A 13,611-nucleotide genomic window follows, 5' to 3' on the forward strand; every position below is an offset into this window, starting at 1 on the left:
TAAATATGTTTAAAAAAGAATTCCTATCAACCATGTAACATATTCCCTGCAATATTTATTTGTTCTTTCTTTTTGATCTTATCATATTTGCATTTCTAAAATGTAATCGAGCGAGTGTAAGACTTGGCTCATTGTTACTTTATTTTGCATTTTATTGTTTAAAGCACAGACCTAACTGGAGGGCAGCGGAGCGCTGTGCAGAGTGTGGGTAGCCGGCATTGGGACTGCCATCTTTTAACAGTAGCGCAGTACTGTGTAGTCTGTGCGTCGCTATGTGCGTCCATTGGACTTAGTCCTTGGTCAGGTGTTGTTGAAAGAGCCATGTTTTGAGAGATTTGCAAAACTGGGTGCCACTCATACGACTCCAAATTTCTTCCATGTCGACAGTTTGTGGGTGATGTGCGACTTCACTCAGTAACCACATCCTTTCCACATTTAGGCCAGTGTGGTACATTATCAAAAGTCTTAAGGTTCCCTATTCTTTGTTACTTTGACAGAATCTGCAAGTCCGTTTTGCTTTAGAAACGCCCAGGCGTGGCTCCGTTATTTCTAAAGTTTCCAATGTATTTTGTCCAAACTTTAGAAATATATAGCTATATTTTTTATTTGAAAAATGTCTTCTATATTTTTGTGTCCCAGCGAACCGCTGTGGGATAATCCTCCAGGCAATGCCTGACCATAAATAAAGTACAGTTGATTGTCTGGTCCCTTTGGTTCACTTTTCCTTTTAAATACTTTGGATCTCACGTTGGTCAGTGGCTTGACGTGAATGAAAGGCGTAAAAGCCTTCAGTTAGGCTTCAACGCCCTCCATTCATGCCATGCCACGCCACGCCACAGGCCACATTTTCAATCATTTGAAGGGCGGAGAGGAGGGGCGGAACGCAACTTGAATTGAATAAAGCAGGCGGACCCAATAGGAATCCATTGTGAACTCTCCCTGCCTGCCATCTATGCCGCCTTTTACCGTGCACTTTTGCACTCGGCCATGCAGATTACCAAATTTGGTGGCATGGAGCCGCCTACATGTAAGTCAACACGTAATGGATCCCATTGCTCAATTGGAGATGGCCTTCTCTGTATTTATTTCTGATGGATATTCTTTAATCAAACATGAAGTCAGTCATCCCAAAGAACCTTTCATTTCCTTCCTCGTAGAGGATTGACCATCTGTTGTGGGGTGTTTAGTCATATCAGCAGTTTTCGTACATAATTATTATTGCCACTTTCTGATTGTATTATTTTGAAAAAGACCACCCCTCTTCGGATTTTCAGAATTGTACTCAAAGCGACCAGCCCCAATTCTGGGGACATTCATAGAAAGGCCTAATGCTGCAGGCCAGCATGTCCCCGCTACGATATTTAATGTTTTCTCCCAGTTTGTGGTCAGCACCTCTAAACCATACAAGATACTTGGTACACATTTTTGCTGATATAATTTCAACATCGGAATAAGGGAGTAGCATCCTATTTTACGTTCAATCCCTCTCAACAAGACTTCTAAGGCCGCAGCTTTCTTGAAGTTTTTCCTGGGTCCAGCTCCAGTCCCAGACACTGAAGCTCAGAGACGGCAACTAGAGCGATTTCGTGATGTACCAAGTCAAGTTGCTACTTAGTTGGATTGTTTGCCAAAGGGAATTTATCATCATTTTTGTTTTTAACGTGTTTATTTCTAAATGATTGGGCACTGGGAAAGCGCACAGAGGGAGCCTTGCAAACCTATTCAAGTGTGGTCATATGGCACAATGTCATCGGCATAGGATGAATAGTGCAATATCACCGGCATAGGATGAATAGTGCAATATCATCGCATAGAATGAATAGTGCAATATCATCGGCATCGGACGAATAGTGCAATATCATCAGCATAGGATGAATAGTGCAATATCATCGGATGAATAGTGCAATATCATCGGCATAGGATGAATAGTGCAATATCATCGGATGAATAGTGCAATATCATCAGCATAGGATGAATAGTGCAATGTCATCGGCATAGGATGAATAGTGCAATATCATCGGCATAGGATGAATAGTGCAATATCATCAGCATAGGATGAATAGTGCAATATCATCGGCATAGGATGAATAGTGCAATATCATCAGCGTAGGATGAATAGTGCAATATCATCGGATGAATAGTGCAATATCATCGGCATAGGATGAATAGTGCAATATCATCGGATGAATAGTGCAATATCATCAGCATAGGATGAATAGTGCAATATCGTCGCATAGAATGAATAGTGCAATATCATCGGATGAATAGTGCAATATCACCAGCATAGGATGAATAGTGCAATATCACCAGCATAGGATGAATAGTGCAACTTTGGTGAAAAAGAGGATTTGCCTTGCAATGCCCCAAGTAATTCAGCTATATCGATGTTAAAGAGCTTTGTGGCCAAGACACGTCCTTGATTAGTCCCACATTAGTGTTGAACTCTCTAATCCATTTAGACGTATTTTAAATCACTCTGCCTGTCTGAAGCCCTTCACTGTATCTAAACAGGTATTTTCTGCACACAGTATGAAAGGCTCGCTCGAAACGTCTCGGAGGATAGTTCAGGGGCAACATGCTTGCCTTGAAAGGAAGACGACGCAGAGCAACACAGGTTCGATCCCCCGGTTCACGCTTAGAAACCTGCATTAAGCGGTTATAAATAACCAATTACAATTACAACATGTGTCCCATATAGTAGAGGCTCGTTCTTTGTGTAGTTTTATTTTGCCAATGCATTTGGTATCATTAACATGTTTCCCGAAAGCCAGATTGTTCAACGCCCAATATGCTGTATTTCTCTGTTCAATCTCGTAATCTTCCTAAATTAACAAGCACCTTGCTTAAAGGAATAGTGCACTCAAAAATATTATTGTCCCGAGGGTTCGGCATGTGTTTTTAGGCATACGTTGATAGATCGTACAAACATTTCCTATGCACCTTACCGTAGTTTTCCTCTTTTTACACATGCAAAAACATGCGGCCATTTTATCCCCAAGGTGGACTGCCCTGGCAGCACTAAATCATATCCCCCGCCCCTGAGGCTGAGATCACTAGACGCGTACCGCCCATTTCACAACGCCAATGCACGTCTCGTGTCAACATTCTCTGCGCTTCAGCTAAATGGAAATGGCAGGACACCTCTTTCCTCAATAAGTATAAACAGACCGCTTCTCAACAGACAACATCAGATTTGCTTTTCCAATCGTTTCACTGTCTTTTTTTGAGTATTCTGTGCCTCGTTTCTGTGCTCTGGTCAGCTACCTTCGTTGCTCGTAGCCCGTGCAAACAGATACTAGTACCATTAATATCAATTATTTTTTTTGCCCCATAATGTCAAAAATACAGCACTACCAGTACAAGCCAGAGTATTCTATGGCGGAATTACTCGAAAGAGAAACGATGGGGCATCGGACGACAGTTGGGAGGATGATTCAACAGATCAAGAGCCTGAGCCTAGTCGCATGGACGCGTTTCCACCTGGTGTACCTGCAATCGGTGCACGCTAATGCCAACCGAGGAGGAGAACTGCTGCTGCCGAGAAAACTCTGGATGCTTGTCCTACATATCGGAAGGCGAGACATGGCCGCAATGCATTACTGAGATGCATAACTTCAGGGCAGCCTGCCTCACAAGGTCGTGTTGAGGATAATGATGGTGCTTATGCACGAACTTCGAGCAACAGTTCGCCCTCGCAATCCAAGTAACGAGTAAATGTACTCTAGTTGTGATGTCACTTAGGCCACTACCATTTCATGGTTGTCTCCTATATTGTCGCAACTGTGATCTACAAATCTGAATAAATAAATAAATCTATCAATGGCAAACAAATGTAGTCTTGCAATTCTATACATCACTCACAATTTGGGGAAATCATAGTGGTCTCCTTATGTTTATTTCATGTACAGCCATGAAGCAATATTTCTTTGTGTCCCAAATGTAATGGAATGCATAGTCATTCAATATTGTACAGTGTCTAAGTAACATTTGTACTGGCAACAATGCCATTGGATACACGATTTGTCATTGTCAACTAAGGTTTAATACACTTATCTTGTTCATTTAAAAACAGTTTTTATCTTTCTCTTTCACAGGTGGTACCGGCCGGTGGCCTATCGTTTGTTTACATGGTGGCTTCATGGGAGGCTTGGACACCGGGCTCGACGAGTAATACCCGGATGTGTCGTTGGTGCCATTAGAGAAACTTTCCCCAGTGACAGCGGTCAGTAAAGGGGATTTTCCCACACTGTGCTGCAACCAGAAGTTTCTAATGTGTAGTACATATGTTCCATCAAAATCAGCAACAAAATAAAACACAACTTTTATCAATAGTTGTTTCAGTTTTTCAGTGAATCAAGTGTGTCTCCATTCAGCAGTGTTCCGGCCCTTTCCTGTACGCCTCATGCCCATCCATCCCCCCTCCATTTCCAAAGGCAGCTGGCACCAGTGGATCTGCGCTGTCAAAAGGGGCTGGCAGCGGTGGGAACGGCTAAGGTGTCAAACAACATGTAGACTTAAAAAGTATCTTCCACATACGGGCCATTTTACACATGGAAACCCCAGACCCAGTGTCTCCGGCAGGCTTGCATGAAGCAGGCAGCGCCTCTGCAATCCACATAAGTGTGTCTCCCTTCAGTAGTGTTCCAGCCCTTTCCTGCACGCCTTATGCCCATCCATCCCCCCTCCATTATCAAAGGCAGTTGGCACCAGTGGATGTGCGCTGCCAAAGGGGGCTGGCAGGGGTGGGAACGGCCAAGGTGCCAAACACCATGTACACTTTAATGGTATCTTACGCGCTGGGGTCATTGTTCACATGCCCTCCTCAGACCCAGTGTCTCCAGGCAGGCTCCCCTTGAAGCAGGCCACGCCCCTGCAATCCACATAAGTGTGTCTCCCTTCAGCAGTGTTTCGGCCCTTTCCTGCACGCCTCATGCCCATCCATCCCCCCTCCATTAAAGGCAGTTGGCACCAGTGGATGTGCGCTGCCAAAGGGGGCTGGCAGCGGTGGGAATGGCCAAGGTGCCAAACACCACGTACATTTCAATGGTATTCACGCGCAGGGGTCATTATTCACATGCCCTCCTCAGACCCAGTGTCTACAGGCAGGCTCCCCTTGAAGCAGGCCACGCCCCTGCAATCCACATAAGTGTGTTTCCCTTCAGCAGTGTTCCTGCCCTTGTCTGCACACCACTTGACCATCCATCCCTCCTCCACTATCAATGGCAGTTCACACCTGTGGCCATGCCCTCCCAAAGGGGCTGCAGGGGTGGGAACAGCCAAGGTGCCAAACACCATATACACTTCAAAGGTATCTTACGCGCAGTGGCCATTCTACACATGGCCTAGCCAGACCCCATGTCTTCAGGCAGGCTCCCCTTGAAACAGGCCGTGCCCCTGCAATCCACATAAGACCACGCCATATACACGTCATTCATTCACATACACACCCACTTTTCTAATTCTTTATAAACCACTTGATATTTATCATGAGAACATCTTTGAGCACTGCAAGTCAATTCGTGAGCGTGCTACCTGGGATCTTCTGTGACTACTGCGAGTCAGCTCGTCATCGTGCTACCTGTGAACATCTCCCTGTTCTCCTGCTACTAACTACCCTGCTTGCTGAATCTGTTTGTTTGTCAAGGTAAGGGCAGGTCACCTAATCATATCTCCTTGATCTTTATATTTCTATCTATTTCGAACGAACGTACCCAGTAGTGTAATGTTCATTCATCTCATTGCCATTGACTTGAGTTTAATTTGTTATGTTATCGATATATAGCAGTTGTCATCAGTGTCAATTGGGATCGAATTGCATCCTTCACGGACCGTGTCTATAAGCATGTTTCCTTTTGATGCACGATACTACATTCAAGGGACGAGTAGCATGTCATGATTTGCGTCAAATCAATGAATTGTGTATGAAAGTTATCCTATAATACAGCCGGCTACGCTACACAGGTTTTGCTTCGGTGACCAAATCATAGATTGCATAGAAAAATGTATGATATAATTCCATCTTGCTCACGCTTTTATGCAAAGTCATTTTCTAATAATGTTGACCTTTTTTTTTACAGAATTTCCAAAAATGCCCGCATGTACAGTTTACGGTTGCCACTTTAAGACCCATAACAAACCTAAAGGCACTACAATGCATGTATTCCTGAGGAATATAGATCTAATAAGAGAATGGGTCAGATATTGCAGATTTGCGCCGGAAGAGCTTGAAAGTAGAGCCCATGAAGTCTTGGGGGACTCGAGGGTTGATCGATTGCACATGTGCAGCCTGCACTTTGCCACGAATATGTACGACCAATCGCAGTACACAAAGAAGCATCGACTCAGAACGTCTCGTAAATTGCTTCCAAATGCGATTCCGACTCTATTCATGCACACGCTGCCTCAGGTGAGTCACAGTTCCTGATTTAGCTGAAGGCCTTGGGGCACTGAACAGGTAACTACAAGGACGGATTGTTGTTTTAGGTGTAAATGTCCCTTATAATACTTTTCATATTTACAAGATTGAATTGCTTTATAACTGAACCCCATTTTGTTAAACATCTGTCTTCGGTTTTAGGAGCATCATGGAAAACGATTTATGGGCACAGATAACTATGCTGTAGTGCCCCTGGAAATAAGCATAATCTTTTCGTAATCGGTTGCTTTACATGTCAATTTTTAGGTTAGCATTTCTAAATCAAATCTAATTTTCCCTTTACAACTCCATGACAATGCACTGAATATGAAGGAGCACGATTCTGCATCCATGTCTTTCCTGGAGTCAACAACAAATTTGAGTGCACATCAGGTATTTTTATTTAGCTATTCAGTTCCGGAAATGTTTTATGCATGGAATTTGAGATAATATGATCAAATTTACATATCCTGTCGTTTGTTTACATAATGTTTCATTTATGGGTTTTTATTGATATGTACCATTGTCTGTATCACATTGTGTGTGTTCAATTTCACTTTCTTTCATCCATACTAAAACAAGTACTGTTTTACAGGTTGATGCTTGTACTTCCACTACAATTACATCATCCTTCGGAGCTGATACAGAGCCAGAGGTATGCGTACTGACAGTTCCTTCGAATGAAAGAAAGTTGGTCCTAGATCTGATACCGTTAGACATTGACATTATTATAAACAAGCATCTTTTGCAAATTGCTTTAGTGCAACATTTCAATCAGTGGGTTTCGCACAGTCATCTTTCATCGAGTAAACTAGCCATTAATCAGGTGAAATTCGAAATGTATATTTTGACTTAGTGACATATATGGTGTAGGAGGGTATGTGTGTAAGCCATGTGTGCGATGGAATAATTTGATTTCAAATACGAATGACTTATTTTTAATGGATACTCTTTTCTAAGGATGTATACAAGATCGGGATATAGAAGAGGAGGCACGTGAATCCGAGTCGGTGCACCAGCTTGCTGGTGCTGTCGAAGACAGTTTCACAGAAAACCGAGAAAGCTACAGTAATTTACTGACAGTTCCGTCGAATGAAAAAAAGTTGGTCCTAGATCTGACACCGTTAGACATTGACATTATTATAAACGAGCATCTTTTGCAAATTGCTTTAGTGCAACATTTCAATCAATGGGTTTCGCACAGTCATCTTTCATCGAGTAAATTAGCCATTAATCAGGAGAAATTCAAAATGTATATTTTGACTAAGTGACGTATATGGTGTAGGAGGGTATGTGTGTAAGCCATGTGTGCGATGGAATAATTTGATTTCAAATACGAATGACTTATTTTTAATGGATACTCTTTTCTAAGGATGTATACAAGATCGGGATATAGAAGAGGAGGCACGTGAATCCGAGTCGGTGCACCAGCTTGCTGGTGCTGTCGTTGCAGTAAAGAAGAAGAAGACAGTTTCACAGAAAACCGAGAAAGCTACAGTAATTTACAAACAATTTCATTTTCAAACAATGTTTTGTGCTGGTGCCTTCATAACATGCTTTTAAAAAAATCTAAAGTGCCATATACTGCATGTTGGATCTACATTGAACATGTTTTTCCAACCTGTCTTCTAGTTGCCCGATGGTGTACCAACTATGCAGACACAGACAGCTACAGAGATCAGAGATGCTGCTTGCGAAACTGATTCGACCAGGGCGCAACTATTATTTGAGGCGCATCGTGTTCAAATCAATAAGCAGACTCGAGATGCTTTTGCCCAATGGCCAGAACATGAACTGAATGTCACCGGCGAAGCCAGCAAAGTGTTGTCGGACCATTGCTACAATGCGAGAGCTCCACCAGATAAAGATGAAACTGAATGTAATGAAGGTGCTTTAGAATTAGACGCAGACCACTTGACACAATGGACACCCTCCAAAAAAGGGCCACCCAAAAAACAATCGACATTGATGTTTTCTCTGATTCGTGTTCAAGCAGCAGAAGCTGAAATAGCAGAGACTGAAGCATCAACACAATTGACCGAGGAACTAGACAAAGATCTTGACTACAGTTTGTCCAGTTGGGCTAATATGTCAACCACAGTTGGGTCAGAAACAACATTCATGCAGATGATAGTCTAATAAAGGAGCCCAAATACATTGTATTCGACAGCTGCTTGATGGAGATTATAATGATGCTAAAATGTGTGCATCCAGTGAGAGGGGAAATATGCGAGAAGCCATTGGTGAATGTGACTCATGTATCACAAGGCAGTAAACTCAAAATACAAGCCACCTGTGAAATGCTCCATGCAAAATTGTCATGGTCCGCTCAACGGATGCTGGGGAAACTGCGAGCTGGAAATCTACTGTGTGCAGCTGCTTTACTTTTCAGTGGCTCTAGTTTCAGTAAATTGTCCAGTTTCTGTCAATTTGTGCGACTTCAGTTCCTTTCTAAAACGCAGTACTACAAATATCAACATCAATATCTATTCCCTGCTATTAGTGAAGCCTGGAAAATTTAACAAATGTCTATTCAAAGTACATTCTCTGAAAAACGGTTCAGGCTAGCTGGCGAAGAACAGTGTGACAGCCCTGGATTTTCAGCAAAGTACTGCACATACCACTTTCAGGACGTGGAAACTAAAATAAATGTGAATTCGGTGTTCGTACAGGTGTCCAAATGTAAATCCTCGGTGGACATGGAGAAACTTGGTTTTATAAAATCCCTGGAAGATCTCCAATCGAGGGGAATGCAAATTGACCTCATAGCCACGGACAGACACGTTTCAATTGCCAAGACAATGAGAGAGCAGTTTCCCAATATTTGCCATCAATTTGATGTATGGCACGTTGCCAAATCAATCAATAAACTAATCTCAGCTGCAGGAAAAAAAAGGTTCTGAAAATATTTTACAGTGGTCCCAGTCTTTCAGCAACCATCTTTGGTGGAGCTCCAAAATTTGCGAGGGGTCTGTGGAAATTCTACTAGAAAAATGGTGGTCACTGATGCACCACTGTTCCAACGTCCACTCTTGGACAGAAAACCAACATTTCCACTAATTTGCACATGGCCCTTTGTCGCCGGAGCAGGAACGGAAGAAGAAGTGGTTGATTCCATCTTCACCTCTACACAAACCTCTTGAGAATATTGTGTTTGATAAAACTCTATCAAGAGATCTGAAGGGACTCACAGCATTCTGTCAAACAGGAGATTTGGAGGTGTTCCACAATATGTGCCTAAAGTACAGGCCCAAGAGATTGCATTTCGGCAGAGACGGGATGCAATATAGGACATTAATAGCAGTATTAGCGCATAACGAGAATGTAGGGCATGAACAATCAAGGACTGTGGGAAACTTTGGGATGCTTCGCTACACAATGGCCTTTACGAAAAGAAGCAAAAAATGGGTGGTCAATATACGAGTAAATGGAATTCGATTTTGTGAAAGATCTTATTATGACTGTCTTGGACATACATACTCATGGAATCGCGCGCAATTTTGTTTCGGAGACACATACATTGCCATAAAACATTGCAAACGTGCCCTGTCCACCTAAAGCAGAGCTTGTGCAACAGTTCACTTCAGGTACAAATGATTACCATCTGTTTTTTTGATCAGCAATGTTTATATAAAGTGTCCAGAAAAAGCATCCAATTTGTCTTTTAAAATCTATCCTCTTTGTCCATTTTTATTTTTACAACAAGTACCATTTTTACGAATGCCATACAATGTAACACTGTGCTTTCATACTTCCCAGTTTTGTGGAGCTACTGTGGGACCGTCACTGATCATGGGAGGGCCAGATGGATAACAGCATGAATGCAACTTTGGGGTTCTGCAGTTGCCTTACCAAACAGTTGCCCAAATAGCTGAATAACTACTCGTCCCACAAAAGGGATGCGACCTAGGCTAGATAAGATACTTGGCATGCCAAAACTACTGACTGTGAGCAACACAGCGCATCAAAGTGGGTTGTTTGTGAGAAATAGCTGCACTCTGACCAATATATTCATGGGGGCATGGGTTGGGGATCATTGCTAATGTAAGGAAGGAGTGAGTTGGTTGAGCCCCCAGCCCCCATACATTATACGCGAAAGTGACACCCTGCTCATGCACTCATGGGGGATGCCTCCTTTGCCCTTCTGCAGCCATGGGGAAGAAACCCCTGACATAAGCAGAGGTGGGGCTATTGCTAGACACACTTGGACTCCATTTTGTGTACCCTCGACTCCAAATTTGGACTAGGCCGCATTCTGGCATTGAGAAGTTCCCCCTGCCCCTCAGCAGTGCAGCGAACAGCGAGCACTGACAGCACCCCCCTTTTTCCTCCTGGGCCTGTGCCTCCCAAGTCCCTTTCTCATAGATGCGCCGAGACAAGATGTTGCGAACAAAGAATGTATTCATTTAATTCTTCCTCTGAGATCACTGTCCTGTGTGTCTCAGGGTCAAACAATGACTTGTAGTTGTTCATCCATCTCAACAAATGTTCTCCTCACCTCTCACCCCCACTGCTGGGAAATTACTGCTTGTTCAACCTTGTGCACCTCCAAAGCTATTCTTTTCATGTACCAGAAGTGTGACCCTTCCTTGCTGACCACCACAGAGTGCCTCCCAATAAAACAAGACCCCAGTCACAGTATATTCTGACCTAAACTAACATGTGTCACTCCACCCCTTCTCTAGCTCTGATGTGCCAGACCTGTTAGCTATCAATACCTACCCCCGCTGGTTACCTCAGGGGCAAGACCCCCACACCCTTCACCTTGCTTGCGACACAAAGTGGGATAGTACAAACACACATGTGCAATTTATAGGCCTCTAATATATAACTGCGGTCATGGGTTCAGGGGACCACGGCCTGGCAGGAGTGGGTTGTAGCAGGGCTTGCTCGACATTCTTGTACAAGCACATTTTGTCATGGTTCGAGTCTTGCTCCTTGCGAAAAATGTTTACATGATTTGCCATGTGAACAGGAGGCAGACTGAGCTGACAGGTGGTGTGGGCTGGCTGTGGGAGTCGCTGGAAGAGTGCGAAGTTCTCCATAGGAAACAAGTAAAACACTAGAAATCCATATGTTTTTCAAAAATATTTCTAATTCCACTGTGGTCTGAAGGGCTTTTGGCTCCCATTCTGAGTGAAGGTCATTGGCTTTGAATTTTTGGTTGCGAGCTGGGCAAGCCAACACATCGCACACAGTATAAGGTTCAATTGTTTTTCGACCTTGAGAGAAAGGGATGATTCCAAAAGGAATGAATGAAGGGAGGGGTGTAATACCGTTGAATATGATAAGGTTCACCATTCCAAAACTGGACAAAGGAACATGTAATTTCATTTCATGAAAATTTGTTGAACTGAACAGAGTCTCTGCGTTATGCCGAAAATTATGTAAGTTTTACTGTAGATGATTTTATAGACCAATGAGTCAACTTATCATTAGCCGACCGTTATTGCTGGCTTACATTGTACTGGGTTGTTCTTTGTGGCATATTGCAATGACATGCAAATACAACCTGTGTGTGTCCTTGTCTTTGTCCCAGGCACATGGGCAGTCCAGCATCGAGATGCATTTAGTCCACCACTGGGTTTCCCCAGGGTGCAGCGCTAATAGTTAATTAAAATGCTGTCCGTGTGTTCTTCGAATTGTAGCATCAGCTTCCGCATCCCATTTCGAGGTGATCATACTCCATAGCACTAACCTCTAAAGCAAATTGTAGACTACTTTCCACGTTGTTTTCTCTGTGTTCCCATTGTTTCACGTCTGTGTTCATCATTAGTTTTAACACAGGCCGAATTAATGGGTAAAATGATAAATTGTAATAAAGATCGGCTACTGAGACACATTTCTGTTATGTTTTTCAAACAGCTACATCCTGCCTTTCTGCGATTGTCATCGATTCCAGATACCAACTGACAGATTTTTTAACCGGCAGCTGCAGATACACTTGAATGGCTGGATCACAATGACGCTTTTTTGGGACGATCGCCACGGGCCGATATTTCCTTACGCGCTACCAGTGATAAGGAGCAAGTTGACATCGTTTACGGTGGCCTAGCGCAAAGCTGATGCCCAAGCCTTGCGATTCACGGTGCGTCCAATGCGTTTCTTATACCCAAAAGGAACACCATGTGACATTTGTGGATCGTTGGTTGTTCTCGGAGCGTTTATTGTGAAATAAAAGTACTTTACAAATTGTACAGTTTTGCTATTTCCTTTAAAAGTATAGTTTTATATTCAAAATTGGGACACGCTGTGTTGTGTGATGATGTGTGTTGATAGTCTGGGTTCTGCATCGACCTACGTTATCACGTAGGTGATGACTGGGCGCGTTTCGCTACGCTGCCCGGTAACGTCATGGAACTAGGCAGAGAATATCACTAGGTTTGGTGATGTCAGCCTTAGGGGCGGGGATATGATTTAGTGCCTCCAGGGCAGTCGACCTTAGGCGATGCGGCAACGGATAAGATTATTACAGGATTATTACAAGATGGCCGCGCCTTCTGCCTGTTTTCGCATGTGTAAAAAAGAGGAAAACTACGGTAAGTTGCATAAGAAATGTTTGTACGATTGATCAACGTGTGCCTAAAAACACATGCCCGTACCCTTGGGACAGTAATATTTTTGAGCGCACTATCCCTTTAATGGGTTCCATGTCATTTCCACTAAATAAATGACTTTGTGGCAATTCACTACCACACCAACCCCAAACGCCTCCCCACGCTCCTTTGACCTCTTAACCCATATATATATATATTTTTCTGTGCACTACACACCGCTTAGTCACCCGGTTCACACTGTTGGCCACTTTTGCCATTCCATTCCAACATGGCCGCCACCTATTCCACCTCCTCAGGCACTTACCCAGTTCCACTGACATAGCAAAAGGACTACATTTGTCAACTATTAATGTGCTCTGGTCCTTCTTTCCTTCACGTGACCAAGCGCTCAGTTGAGCGTGAAACGCGTTGTGTGTGGGTCGTGCTTACGGGCGTCCTGCCTCTGTTGTTGCTGCTGCCTTTCCGGCCGTGTTCTTTTATCTGTGGGTTTTTTTGTATTTAACATAACATTTTTGATCAATACTTTGCTGTGAGCTGTGCTACTTCTATTCATATGGATTCTCAAGCGGTTCCCTTTCGCCTCTTTTTTTGTTTGATATACATATATATATATATATATACATATATATATATATACAT

This window comes from Ambystoma mexicanum, chromosome 8, assembly GCF_040938575.1.
Source record: "Ambystoma mexicanum isolate Mex_15411 chromosome 8, UKY_AmexF1_1, whole genome shotgun sequence".
Lineage (NCBI taxonomy): Eukaryota > Metazoa > Chordata > Amphibia > Caudata > Ambystomatidae > Ambystoma > Ambystoma mexicanum.